Source organism: Ailuropoda melanoleuca, chromosome 2, assembly GCF_002007445.2.
Source record: "Ailuropoda melanoleuca isolate Jingjing chromosome 2, ASM200744v2, whole genome shotgun sequence".
In the NCBI taxonomy this organism is placed as follows: Eukaryota; Metazoa; Chordata; class Mammalia; order Carnivora; family Ursidae; genus Ailuropoda; species Ailuropoda melanoleuca.
The window spans coordinates 58,577,649-58,595,817 of record NC_048219.1 but is presented as its reverse complement, the minus strand read 5'-3'; positions in this window follow the sequence as shown (position 1 = coordinate 58,595,817).

The window sequence follows — 18,169 nt, the reverse complement described above, 5'->3', positions numbered from 1 at the left end:
TTGGCATTTGTAAACACCTACAAAGGAAATTAGACACATGTTACTTGCCTGGAAGGAATTGGCATCTGCTGTGAGGGGCCGAAGCAGTGTTAACAGAAAAACCAGAATTTTCTGAAGAGCCCAAGGTAACTATTGAAACTATAAGATGACAAACTCAACAAAACAAACCAAAGCAAAAAGAAAAATTGCTTCAAACCACAATTGGACGCAACTTTTCTCTTCCCTAAGAAAGACTAAAAAGTCCTTTGTTTGGCAAAATGACAGACCCACTTTGGTTCAGAGAGTAGGGCCTCCGGGCATGGTATGAAAGTAGACAGTAAAACAAAGAGGTAGCTAAACTCTTCTGCAGAAGTGAGCAGTAATTTCAGGCTGAAGTTCACTGTAGAAGGGAGAGGGGGAAAGTTTGGGCTGCAGGAAGAGAAAGGGAGGTGAACAACAAGGGAAAGAAGGGAATTTGGAAAAATTCTGTATGCTGGTGAGGCTGGGAAATGATCTTTGAGTCCAGGCACATGTCCTATTCAGGTTAGAAAATGTTGCTGTGTTGTAATGTAAGCCTATTGCCCGTCCCCATGTCTCTTTGGAGAAGCGGGGAGTCTGAGCTGAAGTAAGCTGTTTCCTAAAAGCACATAATGATAGACAGTAAACTGAAATAATTTGGTCAAAGCAGGAGTGCAAAGCCAGAGGGAACTAAAGAAATATTTTATCGACACTCACCCTAACTTCAGGAATCTCTGGGGAGACTGGGAGGAATCCTCACTGAGAGATGAGGGGTCACCTTGGGATAATTTCATCCCTGGGACAGGGTGAAACCCAGCCTCAGGGTCCTGGAGCACTTTCCTGAGGGATGATAAGTTGTTCTAGTACTTCAATGGTAGTCTGGTTTTACTCTTCCCCCCACCCCACCTGCTATTATTATTAATTTTTTTCCCAAAAAACATTTATTTCTCTGCCAGGAGAGATTGTTTTTTCAATGACTCAATCTTGCTCTTTAGTTTTCATCGGATTTGATTTTCAGTCTGCTTCATCTCATAGCCTTTTCTAGTGTTGAGCATTCTATAGACAATGAACATGTTTGGGCCCATGCGTTTGACAATACCGGTCTTTTGTAAAACCAGTTGCTCTCAGATAGAACCTATTGCACTTACAGAAGCTTTGTGGTCACCTCTTTTTAAGAGAGCAATTGCCCATGAGCTACAGGAATCAGTCACTTCACTATTCACTGAGCAACCCTGACACCAGCCTACGAGCTGGACAGATGGCCAGAGAGAGACTTCCATCAGTAGGGAGTCTGCATCTTCATGCGGAGGCACAAGTGAATGACTGTTCATCTAAGGAGACCTGTCAAAAAAGTATGGAGTGATTCTGGTCTTTTCTGTCCAGTGTATCATTTGATGCAAAGAGGGAAGATTTGACTTCAGTTTGATTAGAGGAATTTGGGCTTTGCCTTCTATGTCCATAAAACAGGATCACCTGTAAGGAAAAATTCACAGAACCTAGGAAATTAGGACTTTCACTGTGGCTGCTAAAGGAAAGGTTGTAACCTCAGTATTAAGCTGATATCCAGAAAAAAAAATATATATCCAATTTAAAGACTTTACAGTTTTACATGTTATGTATCCTTTTATACTCTTCTTGAGTAATCTTGGTTTACAACTCTTGACAAAGAATGCTCATTCAGTAGAANTGTGGCTGCTAAAGGAAAGGTTGTAACCTCAGTATTAAGCTGATATCCAGAAAAAAAAATATATATCCAATTCAAAGACTTTACAGTTTTACATGTTATGTATCCTTTTATACTCTTCTTAAGGGAATCTTGGTTTACAACTCTTGACAAAGAATGCTCATTCAGTAGAGCCCCTCAGGGCTAAATATAAGATAATGTTGCTGACAGAACAAGATTCCCCAAATTTCTGTGCCTTGTGAGACCGTGATGACAGAGTGTTTAAAGCCTACTTTATATTTTCCCTCCAAATCCCAAGCTCCTTTGACTTGCCAACCCACATTTCTATCTGATTGCCATGATTCCCTGATATATGAAATCATGGTGGAATTTCCTTGGAATTATATATCTTAAGCCATGATAGCATTCAATGACTTCCAGATGCGTTAACAATGATGGTCCACTGCGTAAGGAATTACCACAGATTATCTCCCCTTTTATTTGTCACAGTTTTGTATGGAGTTTATTACTAGTAGAAATATTAACCTCGCCTTCTACAGCAGCCTATTTCTGAGATCTTTAGACAATATTACCCAAAAAGAGTCTGTTTTTTTTTTTTTTTACTAACATAGGAATGGTCAGTGACATCTGCCAAGCTCCCAGAAAAAGGAAGAGCCATGGTGCTGCTGATGTGCCTTCTGTCCTAGGTGTGGAATGAATATCCAGTATTCCAGAGACTTCTCATTCTTCACTTGAACACAATGGAAAAGGTAGGAGAAGTGGTCATGTATTGTCAACAATGCACCAAGCAGGGCAGAGTGGAATTCTGTCTGCCATTTCTACGTTGGCCTTCTTGCTGCTGCCATGCATATGATCTCGGATTCTGCACCACAGACCTATACAAAACTAATTGTTCATGTGATTTCCTTTCTGTGCCACTGCAGATGTCCCTTTCTGTAACAATTTAATTAACACTTTAAAATAATGATGCATTAATTAATGCCAAATTACAATGAAAATCCTGGAGAATTACACTTTATATCAACATTAATGCAAAATGAGTTCCTCCTGGATAATTTTTCTTACAATGAATACAAAAAGAGATAATACTAATTAGGCCATCAATTTAAATTTACCATAATTTCAATCTATGTCATTTATCTGTTCCCCAGCACAAAACAATACCCGTCTACCATACGTTTGTATGGCAATAGGGATGTCTGCATAGCAACAAGACCTGGGTCATTTTTAGGGGATTGTGAAATAGGCTTGAATTTTGAATTTGTCAGTTGTTGAAAACAGGGTGTGTTTGTGTGTGTGTGTGTGTGTGTACATGCATGTGCACATAATGCATGTGTGTATGAACGTGAGAGAGAGAGAGGGAAGAGTCCAACACTTTGGTAAAATAAAATGCTCTGACTTAAATAAAGTTATGTGCTCAGTCTTATAATATGCATGGCATAAGTCATCAGGCTTAGTCTATCCAGTTGCATATTATTCAGTTTATTTTCCACTCTTGGGGTCATGACCCAGGAGTTAGAATTGTGGTATCTCCAGGGTCATTTGTTCACAAGCAAACCTAAATCACATCTTCCTATATTCAAAAGTGACATGATGTGCACCTGTTACATTTCATTTTCATTGCTAATGAGGAGCTGCTCCTTTCAGTATCAGGAAGAGAGGGCTCAGAAGGTTAATTTTACAATGCTTACTGAAGAAAGAAACGTGACAGTAGTTCCTCAACTGCAACTACTTTCTTAACTATATCCTTCGCATGTGCCTTTCATGTTGAGACACATTTGGTATCTAGATCATGCAAGATATGTCAAACATTTTGTTTCTCAGTCAGAACACCCCTGACTAAATATTTTCATAAAATCCTAAGTATTTTATCTTACAGAAATCTTTCAATGGTAAGAGAGTACGTTGGGGCAGATTCCTTCAGGGCTTCATCTTAAATTTACTCTCTTTTTGGCAAGGAATGTCCACCCATCCCATTTTGACATGGGATTCTCACCTCTCATATTTAGGAATCCTGACATGTACTTTACTAAAGTGCCATAAAAAACATATTTAATAAAATGGCCAATTACGGTGTAGCAGTGGTTATGGAAATTTACTAACAAAACAAATCATCTTCCAACATTAAGAATCTCTAATTTCAGAAGGGATAAATAACAGAATGTGGTCAAAGTTCTTGTACCTCTGGGGTATTTTCCTAGGTATGTTCCTTACTCCTCTTAGCAATTTGTGTTCTCACTATGCCCCTCTTAAAGATCCTTTCCTCCCGTATTGAATGACAAGAAAAAATTGGCTCTTTATAGTTTAGTTTTCCCATGTTCTAAATCAGCAATGGAAATTTCTGCTTGCCCAGGTGTTCTCAAAGAAAGTAGGCAATGGGCCTAAATGAAGTCTGGCAGAAAGAAATTAATTTTTAAAAATCAATAAGCTCTGCCTTTGTTTTTATTCAGCTTTAGGGGAATACATATCAGTGACATTTACCTTGGACTATATCTCTGGGCCCAAATAACCAGAGCATGTCAGAGCAGACCAGGGCATGGGTAGATCCATTCCACTTCATAAGCCTGGTTGACTGCCAGGGAGTAGATGATGAAGACAGTTGAAAACTTGACCTCTCAGGGCTACTTGGCATCATATAGTCATTCTTCAATGATGTGTATCTACCAGAGGCATAAAATTATATAATTCAGTGTGGGTTCCCAGGCTGCATCTGGTGAGTTTTTCATAAAGATGGAAGAATCAGTAAGCTTTTCATCATATGTGTCCTTAATTATATGCTTGAAATTTCTTATGATAAGTCTAGAAATTAAATAGCGTGTATTCATACCTTAGCCCAGTATCTCAAGTCATGTTTGGGTGTTTGCTTGCCTCTTTCGGTACTACCCTCCTGCTCTCTCCCTACACCATTCCATTATCCGGAAGTACTAGTAAAGCCGATGCAAGCTTAGGCGCTCTGGGATGGAACTGCTCTTCAAAGGTATGGGTTGTGCCACGTTGAAGGCCGATGAATGTTTTCATGGCTGTTCTTTGATTTTTTAATTTCTTTTAAAGATTTTATTTATTTATTTTGAGAGACAGAGAACTTGAGTGGTGGCAGAGGGAGAGGGAGAATCTCAAGCAGACTCCCCACTGAGTGTGGAGCCCAAGGCAAGGGCTCAATCCCAGGACCCGGAGATCATGACCCCGGCTGAAGTCAGAAGCTTAACTGACTGAGCCACCCAGGCACACCCATGGCTGTTCTTTTAATAGTCTCTCAGGAAGGTTATTAGAAGAGGAAACTATTTGGGTTATTTCTCACAGTTGACATAATTTAACCCTCCTAGTTTCAGGTTTATTTTGAAATAATGGAATGGAGAAGGTGATGCCTCTCAAATACTGGATTATATTAGGTTAGAAATACTGACTTCACAAAGAAAAAAATGAGCCTTTTTATTGAATAATCTTTCTGATTTTCTCCATGCACATTCATCAAAACAGAGAATCAGCAGGAACCATAAGATCCTAGTGATTAAGTCTCAACCTAACCTGGTGGGTAGGAACCTGTTTACCTTTCTGCTATGCTACCTTGAGCCTTGACTCTCGAATTAGGTAGGGGTTCAAATCCCAACTCTCCCTTGGACAGGCTACTTACACTCCCTGAGCTGCAGTTTTCTCATCTATAAAGTGGAAATGACAATACAAATAGTTTTGAAGACTGAAAGAATGTGCTTGAAGTGTTTCGCACAACTAGATCAGGTTCTGCTGGTAATTTGAAGACGCACTCACTGGTCCTGCAAATATTGACTGATTACCTAACATGGTGCCAGTCACAAGCCTCTGGCAATAAAAAGATAATTAAGGTAGAGTGTCTGTCCAAAAGAACTTTACAGTTTAGAGGTACATACAGATACAAAAGTAAATAATTTAAATACACTGTGCTGTAATAGATGTATGCACAAAATACTATCTATATAAAAAAAGGAGGGACCCTGGGGATTTTGGGGAGGGATCCACACAAAAGGTGATATTTGAGTTGGAGCTCAGCAAAGAATAAAGACAACCTCATACTAAGAGGCAGACATAGGGAAGAGGTGGGTTCATCATGTGACAAGCTATCCCATGAGGTTAGATATGATATACACAGGTTCATAACAGCCTGTTTGTGAGGGAAAAAAAGGTTGCTCAAACAAGATTGGATGTAAATTACCAGAACTAGATTTTCTATTTATAACTCTGGGCAGTTTGGCAAACATATTAAAGCCTAAAATTTTTAGGTATGCTATACCACAGCCCTCATTCCTATCTCTAGAGATTTATCTGAAGGGAATTGGTATGAATATGAATAAATATTTTGATATGAGCCTTTGGTTCATACCAAGATGGCAAACCAAAAGGTCTTTAGATCTCTTTGCCTGAACTCAATCCTAGAGACATTATGAATAAATGGGAAACAAACTTTAGGAATGCATAATGCCACAAAACTGTGAGAAATCAATGAAACCACAGAGGACTGTGACTTTTCAGTGTGTGGTAGTGGCTGGACACAGTGAAGGGTGAGCGGCTCTAACTGGACACACAGCATATAACTGAATATGGCAGTAAACAGATATATGCACAAACAGAAGGTTTAGTTTTTGTTCTTAATTTCTCCCACTGTCTTGCTCAGATTTCTCCACAGCAACATTGCATGGAAGGAAGCAGTCATATTTTAAAGTATTAAAAGAAAAGATTTAATTACAAAAATTAAATGATATAAACAACCAAGATACAGGCTACCGTATTGTTCAACTTTTTTTTTTTTTTAGATTTTATTTATTCATTTGACAGAGAGAGAGAGAGCCAGTGACAGAGGGAACACAAGTAGGGGGAGTGGGAGAGAAAGAAGCAGGCTCCCAGCAGAAGAGCCTGATGTGGGGCTCGATCCCAGAACTCCAGGATCATGCCCTGAGCCGAAGGAAGACACTTAACGACTGAGCCACCCAGGCGCCCCCGTATTGTTCAACTTCTTAACAGGACACAAGACAAAACTGGACAACATATATCTTCTGAAAGTAAATTTTTAGAATATATGGATGAATTGTTTTAAATAAGTGTGATTAAAAATGCTTATGTAATTGGGAAATAGAACCAGGAATGAGTTAAAAGATCAGATTGAGAAATTCTTCCAGAAGGCCACAGAAAAGAATGGAGAGACAGCACATAGAAAAGCTAAAAGTTACACAGGGCGGAAGTAGAAGTGCCATTGTCTGGATTCAGGAGATCTTAGAAGAGAAAAAGAAAAATAGGATTTAATATTTAAAGAAATAATGGAGAAAAATGTTTCAGGATTTTTGAAAAATGAAAGACCTTAGAATGGGAAGGGCTTATAGAGAAACAACCAAGAGGAATAAGGAAAACCCCATACAGGGAATATCAAAAGCTAAAAGGAAATTCTCCTACCTTCCAGGAAGAGCAGTTCACCTAAAAGGAAAGAAGAATGAAATCGGTATCAGATTTCTCCACAGCAACATTGCATGGAAGAAAACAGTAAAGTGATGTCTTAAAGTATTAAAAGAAAAGATTTAATTACAACGATGTTTACTGTGGCATTGCTTGTAATAATAAAATATTGAGAGTGACCTGAATGTCTGTACAATGGCACACCATGCAGCCACTTAAAAATTATGTTGCAGAAAAATGTTTAAAAACATAAAAAAGCATTTGCAATAAAAAAAATAGCTCTGTGGATAAAATAGATCACACACATGTACACAGTGATTTCATTTTTGTTCGAGTGGAAAAACTGAAAGACTATATGCAGAAATTTTAGGGCTTTTTTAAAAAAATCCAGCATAGTTAGCATACAGTGTTATATTAGTTTCAGGTGTACAGTATAGTGATTCAACACTTCCATACATCACCCTGTGCTCATCATGACAAATGCACTCCTTAAGCCCCATCACTTCTTGAACCCATTCCCCCAGACTCCTCTCCTCTGGTAACCGTCCGTTCTCTATAGTTAGGAGTCTGGGTTTTTTTGGTTTGTCTTTTTTTTCTTTGTTCCTTTGTTTTGTTAAATGCCATATATGAGTGAAATCATATGGTATTTGTCTTTCTCTGACAGACTTATTTTATTTAGCATTATAATCTCTAGATCCATCCATGTTGGTGTAAATGACAAGATTTCATTCTTTTTAGTGGCTGAGTAATATTCCTCTGTGTGTGTGTGTGTGTGTGTGTGTGTGTGTGTGTTTCCCACAAATTCTTTATCCACTCATCTATCAATGGACACTTGGGCTGCTTCCACAATTTGGCTATTGTAAATAATGCTGCAGTCACACAGGAGTACATATGTCTTTTTGAATTAGTGTTCTCATATGCTTTGGGTAAATACCCACTAGTGCAATTGTTGGATCATTTGATAGTTCTATTTTTAATTTTTTGAGGAACCTTCATACTGTCTTCCACCGTGGCTGCACCAGTTTGCATTCCTCCTAGTCTTAAGGGTTCTTTTCTCTCTACGTCCTTGCCAACATTTGTCATTTCTTGTATTTTTTTTACCCACTCTGAAAAGTGTGAGGTGGTATCTCATTGTGGTTTTGATTTTCATTTCATTTCCCTGATGGTTAGTGATGATGAGCATCTTTATATGTGTCTCTTGACCATCCGTATGTCTTATTTGGAGAAATGTCTGTTCGTGTCCTCTGCCTATTTTTAACTGGATTATTTGAAGGGTTTTTTGGTGTTGATCTGTATAAGTTCTTTATATATGTTCATATATACATATATATATATATGTATATATGTATATATAGAATCTTAAACCTTTATTGGATATGTCGCTTGAAAATATCTCCTCCCATTCAGTAGGTTGTCTTTTTAGTTTTGTGCATTGTTTCCTTTGCTGTGCAGAAGCTTTTTGTTTTAATGTAGTCTTAGTAGTTTATTTTTGCTTTTCTTTTCCTTGCCTCAGGAGATATAGCTAGAAAAATGTTGCTATGGCCAATGTCAGAGAAATTACTGCCTGTGCTCTCTTCTAGGATTTTTATGGCTTCAGGTTTCACATTTAGGGCCTTAATCAATTTTTAGTTTATTTTCGTATATAGTGTAAGAAAGTGGTCCAGCTTCATTCTTTTGCATGTTGCTGTCCGGTTTTCCCAACACCATTTGTTGAAGAGACTGTCTTTTTCCCTTTGCATTTTCTTGCCTCATTTGTTGTAGATTAACTGACTGTATAATTGTGGATTTATTTCTGGGCAGTCCATTCTGTTCCATTGATCTGCAGGTCTGTTTTTGTGCCATTATCATACTGTTTTGATTGCTGCAGCTTTATAGTATATTTAGAAATCTGAGATTGTGAAACCTCCAGTTTTGTTCTTCTTTTCTAAGATTGCCTTGGCTATTTGGGGTCTTTTGTGGTTCCATGCAAATTTTCAGATTATTTGTTTTAGTTCTGTGAAAAACACTGTTGGTATTTTGATAGAGATTGCATTCAGTGTGTAGATTGCATTGGCTGGTATCAACATTTTACCAGTATTTGTTCTTCCAATCCATGAGCATGGAATATCTTTCCATTTGTGTCATGTTCGATTTCTTTCATCAGTGTTTTATAATTTTCAGAGTACACATCCTTCACCTCCTTGGTTAAGTTAATTCCTAGGTATTTTATTATTTTTGGTGCAATTGTAAATGGGATTATTTTTGTAATTTTTCTTTCTGCTATTTTATTATGAGTGTACAGAAATGTGTATAGAAATTCAGTGGATTTCTGTATACTGATTTTGTATCATGCAACCTTACTGAATTCATTTATCAGTTCTAGTAGTTTTTTGGTGAAATCTTTAGGGTTTTCTATATACAGTGTCATGTCATCTGTAAATAGAGTTTTGCTTCTTCCTTACCAATTTGAATGCCTTTTATTTATTTTTCTTGTCTGATTATTGTGGCTAGGATGTCTGGCACTATATTGAATGAAAATGCTCAGAGTGGACCTCCTTATCTTGCTCATGACCTTAGGGGAAAAATTCTCAGTTTTCCCCCATTGAATATGATGTTAGCTGTGGGTTTTTCATATATGGCCTTTATTTTGTTGAGGTATATTCCCTCTAAACGTATTTTGTTGAGGGTTTTTTATTGCGAATGGATATTGAACTTTGTCAAACGCTTTTTCTGCATCTACTGAAATGATCATATGGTTTTTATCCTTTCACCTGTTGATGTGATGTATCATGATGATTGATTTGTGAATATTGAACACCATTACATCCCAGGAATAAATCCCATTTGATTGTAGTGAATGATTTTTTTAATGTGTTGTGATATGCAGTTTGCTAATATTTTGTTGAAGATTTTTGCATCTGTGTTCATCAGAGATACTGGACTGTAGTTTTCTTTTTTGGTAGTGTCTTTATCTGTTGTTAGGATAATGCTGGCTTCAGAATGAATTTGGAAGCTTTCCTTCCTCTTTTATTTTTTGAAATGATTTGAGAAGAATAGGTATTAACTCGTCTTTAAGTGTTTGGTACAATTTACCTGTGAAACCATCTGGTCCCGTACTTTTGTTTCTTGGGAGTTTTTTGATTCCTGTTTCAATTTCATTGCTAATAATCAGTCTGTTCAAATTTCTATTTCTTTCTGTTTCGGTTTTGGTAGGTTATCTTTCTGGGAATTTATCCATTTCTTCTAGGTCATTCAATTTGTTGGCATATAATTTTTTTATAATATTCTCTTATAATCCTTTGAATGTCTGTGTTGTTTGTTGTTATTTTTCCTCTTTCATTTCTCTTTTTGTTTGTTTGCCCCCGCCTCTCCCCTTTAGCCAGAGTCTGATATTGTTTTTCTTAGTTTCTATTTTGTTTATTTCTGTTGTAATATTTATTATTTCCTTCCTTCTACTGGTTTTGGGTTTTGCTTTTTCTTCTTTTTCTAACTCGTTTAATTGTAGGGTTAGGTTGTTTATTTGGGATTTTTCTTGCTTCTTGAGGGAGGCCTGTATTACTATAAATTTCCCTTTAGAATGGCTTTTGCTGTACCCCAAAGGTTTTAGACTATTGCATTTTCATTTTCATTTGTCCCCAAGTATTTTTTTATTTCATCTTTGGTTTCTTGGTTGACTCATTCATTGTTTAGTAGCATGTTATTTAACTTCTGTGTATTTATGTTCTTTCCAGATTTTTTCTTGTGGTTGATTTCTTGTTTCAGACCTTTGTGGTCAGTAAAGTTACATGGTGTGACTTCAAATTTTTGAATTTGTTGAGGCTTGTTTTGTGTGATCTCTTTTCTAGAGAATGTTCTGTGTGCACTTGAAAAGAATGTGTATTCTGCTGTTTTGGGATGGGATGTTCTGAATATATCTATTAGATTCAGCTGGTCCAATGTGTCGGTCAAAGCCTCTGTTTCCTTGTTGATTTTCTATTTGGATGTAAGTGGGGTTTTAAAGTCCCCTATTGTATTGCTATTGATTATTTCCTTTATGTTTATTATTAGCTGCTTTATGTATTTGGGGGCTCCTATGTTGGACATGCATATTTACAAACATATCTTTTTGTTGGATTGTTCCCTTTGTGATTATATAACATCCTTCTTTGTCTCTTATTACAGCCTTTGTTTTAAAGTCTATTTTGTCTGATGTAAGTATTTCTACCCTGGCTTTCCCTTCACTTCCATTTGCATGATACTGCTTTTTCGTCCCTTCACTTTCAATCTGCATGGGTCTTTAGGTCTGAGATAAGTCTCTTCTAGGCACCATTTATACATGGGTCTTGCGTTTTTATCCATTCTGTAACCTGATGTCTTTTGATTGGAGCATTTAGTCCATTTACATTCAAAATATTTATTGATAGGGTATATACTTATGGTCATTTTGTTACTTGTTTTGTGGTTGTTTTTGTAGTTCTTCTTGGTTTTCCTTTCTTCTTTTGCTTTCGTCTCTCATAGTTTGCTGGCTTTTTTTGGTGATATACTTGGATCCCTTTCTTTTTTATTTTTTGCTTATTTATTACTGGTTTTTGATTTGTGGTTAACATTAGGTTTATATATAACATCTTATGCATATAGCAGTCTGTATTAAGTTGATGGTCACTTAAGTTTGTACCCATTTCTTTACCACCCCCCCTGCCATTTTAGGAATATGGTGTCATACTTTATATCCTTTTCTTTTGTGAGTCCCTTGACTGATTTTTATAAATTTACTTATTTTTACTGCTTTTATGTTTCCTACTTTCTTACTTTTGCTTATGGTCTTTCTTTTCCACTGAAAGAGTCCCCTTTAACATTTCTCTTAGGGCTGGTTTAGTGGTACTGAATTCCTTTAACTTTTGTTTGTCTGGGAAACCCTTATCTCTCCTTCTGTTCTGAATAATAGCCTTGCTGGATAGAGTATTCTTGGTTGCAAGTCTTTTCTTTCAGCACTTTGACTCTATCATGCCACTCCCTCTGGCCTGTAAATTTTCTGCTAAAAAATCACCTGATAGCCTTATGAGGTCCTTGTATGTAACTGTTTTCTCTTGCTGTTTTTAAAATTCTCTTTATCACTATCTTTTGTCATTTTAATTACTGTATGTCTTAGTATAGACCTCCTTGGGTTGATTTTTTGGGGGGATCTCTATGCCTCCTAGATCTGGATATCTATTTTCTCCCCTAGATTCATGATATTTTCAGCTATTATTTCTTCAAATAAGTTTTTCTGTCCACTTTTCTGTCTCTTCTCCTTCTGGAATCCCTATAATGCAAATGTTACTATGTTTGATGGTGTCATTGAGTTCCATGTGTCTGTTTTCATTTTTTGTTATTTTTTTTTCTGGTGTTCAGCTTGATTGCTTTCCATTACTCTGTCCCTGGGGTGCTTGATGTGAGGGTCTGTTTTTTTCATCTCTTCAGGCCGGTGACATCCCTCCTTCCCATGGACAGTCACATGGGTCACAGTTCCTGGTTGTGTCTCTGTCATTCCTACCCTCTTCGTTGTGGTCACTTTTCTACATTACCTTCAAGAATCTGTTCTGCCAGTCTTCAGTCATTTTCTGGATTATTTACACTGGTATAGGTGTTATCTAGTTGTGTCTGCGGGAGAAAGTGAACTTAGGGATCTTCTTACTCTGCCATCTTCCCTGGAAGTCAGAAATTTTAGTGTTTGTCTCTGAGAGTTAGATAGGACAAGAGATAATAATTTTTTCCTTTTTGCTTTTTTAATCATATACATTTTTTCCTGATGTGCTTTTACTACTTTAAGAGGAAAAAATGTTACTTAACTATTGATTTAACTTTGATAGAACTCTAATTGAGAGCAAATTTAGACAGACTTTAGACACTTAGAAGATGCTGCAACAGTCCTGGTGAGATGTGACAAGGCTTGAGTTAAATAAGACAGTGGCAAAGGGGATGGATTCAGCAGACTCGATAGGATTGACACTCAGGAAAAATGAACAGGAATTGGCTAGCAATTAGATAGGGGACATGTCAAGGATGACTCTGAAGTTTCTAGCTTCTCTGATATTTTACTTATCAGCTCCTAAATTTAGGTCTGAAAGAACTATTATATATGCCCTTCTAAAGAAATGTTGTGATACAAAAGGCAGATATTTATACTACGTTTCCAGCAGCTCCTCTCTGAAAGCACTTTTGAAGCTGATTTGTATGTACACGTATATTGTGAGCCACAGATATCTTATTTTCAAGAAAAACATGTTCCACAAACTCTTTCCCCACCTGTGTCATTAAGCAAAAGCAATTGCTTTATTCACCACTAACCTCTGTCTGAGTTCTTTTGAATGCAGGTTCAAAGGCACATTCCATGAATATATCTTTTCCCCCATGTGTGTTGAAACCTGCTGGCAAATATTTCATACCCCTATGGAAAAATGGGCCAAGTACATGAATAGACAATTTATAATAGAAGCAAAACAAATGACAAGTATCCATAAGAAAAAAATGTCCAATTACCCAAGTAATGGAAATTAAACCTTGGTTCAAAATGGCAAAAATAATCTCTTTTAAAAAATCTCTTAAAAAGATAATGCACAGTGGTTGCAAGATGTTGGTTTGATAAACATTTCCTTACATGGTTAGTACACTGTCTGGAAGAATTCATCACTACATGAGAGAATTAGGGATATAGTTAAAGTTTAAGTAATTAATGTTTAAAATGAACAACAATAAGATAATGGCTAAATAAATTGTATATCTCCTAAAAGCACATTTTCCAAAAAAAATGTTTAATGACATAGGATAATATTCATACTACATAAGTAACAAATTTTATATGCCATAGAATTTTTATTTTTAAAGAATTTATTTGTGCATTAAAAAGGGAGATGGAAAAAATAATCTGAAATATCAACATTGATTATCTCTGAATGGTGATATTATTGGTAATTTTTACTATCACTATTCTTCTTCTTTAAGTTTCTAAAATGAAGCATGAGGATTTTAAAATCAGAGGCAATTATTAAAAACAATCTATTTCTAATATAATTTCAGTAATGTTGAACATTCTTTTAAATTCATCTGCTATTTTTTCTTTGTATAGGTAGTATATACATAAATAGGTAACAGGCACAGGTATCAAAAGCAGTTCAGTAATTTAGGAAAATTACCACATGGCTATAGACATGTTTATTTAAGTACAATGTTGTCTAGGAATTGCTCATCATTTAGTCAGCATTTACTGAAAAGCATAAATTCATAGCTTATCAGAGATGGAAGGGACTGAGAAATAATAGAGTCTAAACCCTCATTTTGCAAGTGGGCTTTGTGAAAATATACTTTCATTGTGAGACACTGGGAAGCCATTGAAGGCTTTCAAATGTAATAGTGAGATAATTAGATAATTTTGGTAATAATGTGGATAGTTGACTGGCAAGGTAATAGTTGAGAGACAGGATGTCCACATAGAAGGCTACTTTAATAATGCAGGGAGGAAGTAATAAACTCCGAATTGGGAAAGTAGACGTGGGGCTGGAGAGCAGATGAGTTTTGGAATCTATTTAGGAAGTAGAATTAACATGTTAGAGTCAGATTAATTATGGTGAAAAGAAGAGAAAAGAGTTAAACATAACTGAGTTGTCTAGGTTAGGGAACTAAGAAGGTGATACCATAGCCTGAGATAAGCAATCAAATGCTTATCCACAATGTCACCACACACTGGCTTTTAATAAATATCAACTCATTGACTAATTAGGCTACATTTATGTCTTCTTTAAAGGAACCTGAGTATGGATTAATAGGTATTTACTTTTACCTTCAAGCAGTTTTGAGAAATATAAGAGGAGACCTATAAATCAGGCACAGGACATGTGCACTGAACTTTAAAGATGCATTAATAAAACTTATGCCAGTATGTCTATGCCACCCTCGTCTAGCCCATCATTTTCATAGCAACAACACCAAAAGCAACTCGTAGAGAAATAAGACTATTTTTAAGTTTTCTACCTTATATCAATTAGAAACTAATTTGAAATGTTTTAGTGTAAAGGTGGAAGATATTTCTGGTCCAGTCATCAGTTTTAATTAGTTGTTTTTAAACCAATATATTTTCTTCCTTTCTTTGGGCTCCATATGTTCTTCTCCACTGAGGTGTGGATTTATACCCTCACAGAGACACAGTAAACAGGCATATTCATAGAGTGTGCTTTCTTGCAGGCATGCCCTGTTGACAGCTCCATGCATGTTAGAATGATCTCAGGAAAAGAAAATTAAAAAGTCGGAGATGTAAGAGTACATTATTCTGTTTTACTGAAGTTGGTATAGATTCAACTGACTCAGCATTACAGCAATCTCCAAAGTGTTAGACTCCAGCCATCCACCAAGTGTTTCTACCACATCCTTACCAGGTGGTCAAGTCCTTGTTCGAATATCCCACAAAAGGGCTATTTGCTCTGTGAATATATTGTAAAAACTTATCTTTTAGCAAGTTGAAATTTGTCTCCTTGTAGCTTAATATTGATTGATCCTGGTACAATGAAGCCAGGTCCCCATTTTTTGTACCAGTCTTTAACACAAAGGTCCCTCTCAGTATTTTCTTCATTCCATTCACTTGCTCATAATGTGCTTTCATCTCTTCATTATCCTGATTGTTCTATTCTGAACATACACTCATTTTGTCCATATCCCTCTTTTACAAAATAAATTTACTTTTTAAATTCTGAAAATAAGAGCCTTACTAACAATTTCTAGATTTGATAAATGAATATTTAGAACACATTTTTAAGAAAAGCCTTCTTGTTGATCTCCCAAGTTCCAATGTGTTTCTGTTTAATTCAGTTTCCAATCAGCCACTGGATTGACTAAATTGCATTTCCTACTGTGTTGGTTAAGGTCCTTAGATAAGCAACAGCAAATAGAATTATAAGTGCAAGAGAATTATTAGGGTGTTTCCTGTGTGCCTGTAAAGATAAAGTGGAGGGTGCTGGAGAAGGCAGTGAGAGCCTTCAAAATGAGAAGCAGGCCTGACACCAGTGAAATGAGAGGGGGAACACATTGGATGTTAATAGGAGAAGTCTTAGGATGCCTGCTGCAAAAAGACAAACAAAATAAGCAGAATACATGCAGTATAGTAAAAGTCATGCTAATCTCAGGTTTCTGTTTCCATAAAACAAAATGACAAAATATTCTGAAATAATATCCACAGTGTTCTAGGGCAAAACAAAACAAAACAGAAAAAAAAAAACCACACACACAAAAACACAAAACCAACCTCTCCCCCCTCAAACCTATTTGAACTAAGAATTAGTCAAAGATATATGTATTATTCAGGATCCACTTAGGAAAACAAAAATTCACTATAGATACATCCAGCAGAGAGAATTTTATATAAAGAACTGTTGATGAGTATTGGAAGGGCTGGAATAGCGAACAGGATAAAGAAAGAGGGTTAGAGGAACAAAGATACAAAAGGGGTGAGACTGACATCAGAAGCTGGAGTGAACAAGCCTGTCCCTCCTGCTGCCTGTTGGAGATGCTGTTTCACTTGGCCGAAGGAGGGCTGCCAAAGGTGTGCTACGTGGACCAAGGCTTGAAACCAAGGAAAAGAGGCTACCTCTGCCCAGTCCACTTGAGTCTAGAATGAACCCACTCCTGGTGTTACTATAGCTACTGACGGCAGTTGCCAACAACTGCCAGTATTGGAGCCAGAGGAAGAAACTTGCCTTTCCTGCTGGCTTATCTCCTACCAGTATCCTCTATTAGTAGAACTCATCAAGAAGACAGCTGGCATTAGACTGAGAAATGTAGCTTGCAGACTTCTAGCCTTCTTTAATACACAGAAAAGCACAGAAGGGTGGGAAGAAGGGCTGTGGGCAAATAGGCAAATGATTGGCATAATAATATGCTAGCATACATTGAGTCAATAATGAACTCAAGAATATGGAAGTTATAAAATAAAACAGAAGTGACACCTTAAACTACATGAACATTTCTACTTTTGTTGTATTATAATAAGGTTTCTTCCTATAATTTCTTTTTTTTTAAATAATGGGATTGTTTTGAGCTTTAGCATATACATTCCTATATGTTTTAAGAAAGAGCTGGTATCTTTTAAAAGAATTTTGCCTGTGGTGTACAAAGGATGCAAATCACACACACACAAATTTATTTATCCTTAATACCCTTATTGCCCTCATCAATAACTGCTTTGCTTTGTCTAAACTGTCCTTTCATATAAGCAGAAACATATATCACTATTTCCAAAGGAGGTCCTAGTCGCTGGGACTAGGTAGGAGAATGGAAGGGAATTAATCATGGGCTGCAAAGCTTGTAGATCTTAGAAGATCTACAAAGGTTTAGCAGGTTCCTCTGTGTCCTGAGTAACATCCCCTTGGTCTTACCTCTGATCTCAGCCATGGTTGTGACAGACAGTTCCTTGAGCCTTCCACCCACCTCATGCTGGCAGTGACTTGCCCAAATGAAGATGTGGCATCTCCACGTCTTTCACTTTCTGCCTGGACTTCCCTCATTTTACAGAAGCTTGTAGGAGCAACAAGCCTGTGAAACCAAGAGATGTCAAGGAGTTAATGCTCCCAAGGGCATCTCCTGATCAATAGGAAACAGGGCTCATATATAGATAATTCTGGTCTACCCCCTATAATGCTATTTTGAGTTACTTTCTATGTTCCTCTGAAAGTTCTGTTCAGAGCTGAGCTCCATCTGTCCTTCATGGGCTGGGGGGCGGGGGTGGGGCGGAGAGGTGGGCGGGAGCAAACACTGCACTCTTTTATTTTTTTTCCTCTTTTTTTCCCCTCTCCCTCGTTTCTCATTCCTACTCTCTGAGATTACCTCATAAATAAACTACCTACACATAGCTCATTATTTCAGATTTGGCTTTCCAAGAAAACTCAAGATAAGTTACAGGGCAATTCATAATTGATATCCAGGCGAGCACCATCTTGAGGAATCTTGGCAAAAAGAAGAAATGCCTAATTAGATATTAAATGTAAAACAAAAGGCATTGGTAGATTTGGAATAGGTTAGAGAAAATGGGACCTGACAGAACTTTTCCAGGTTGCCTGACATCTTTCATATCAGAAGCAAGACAGCTGC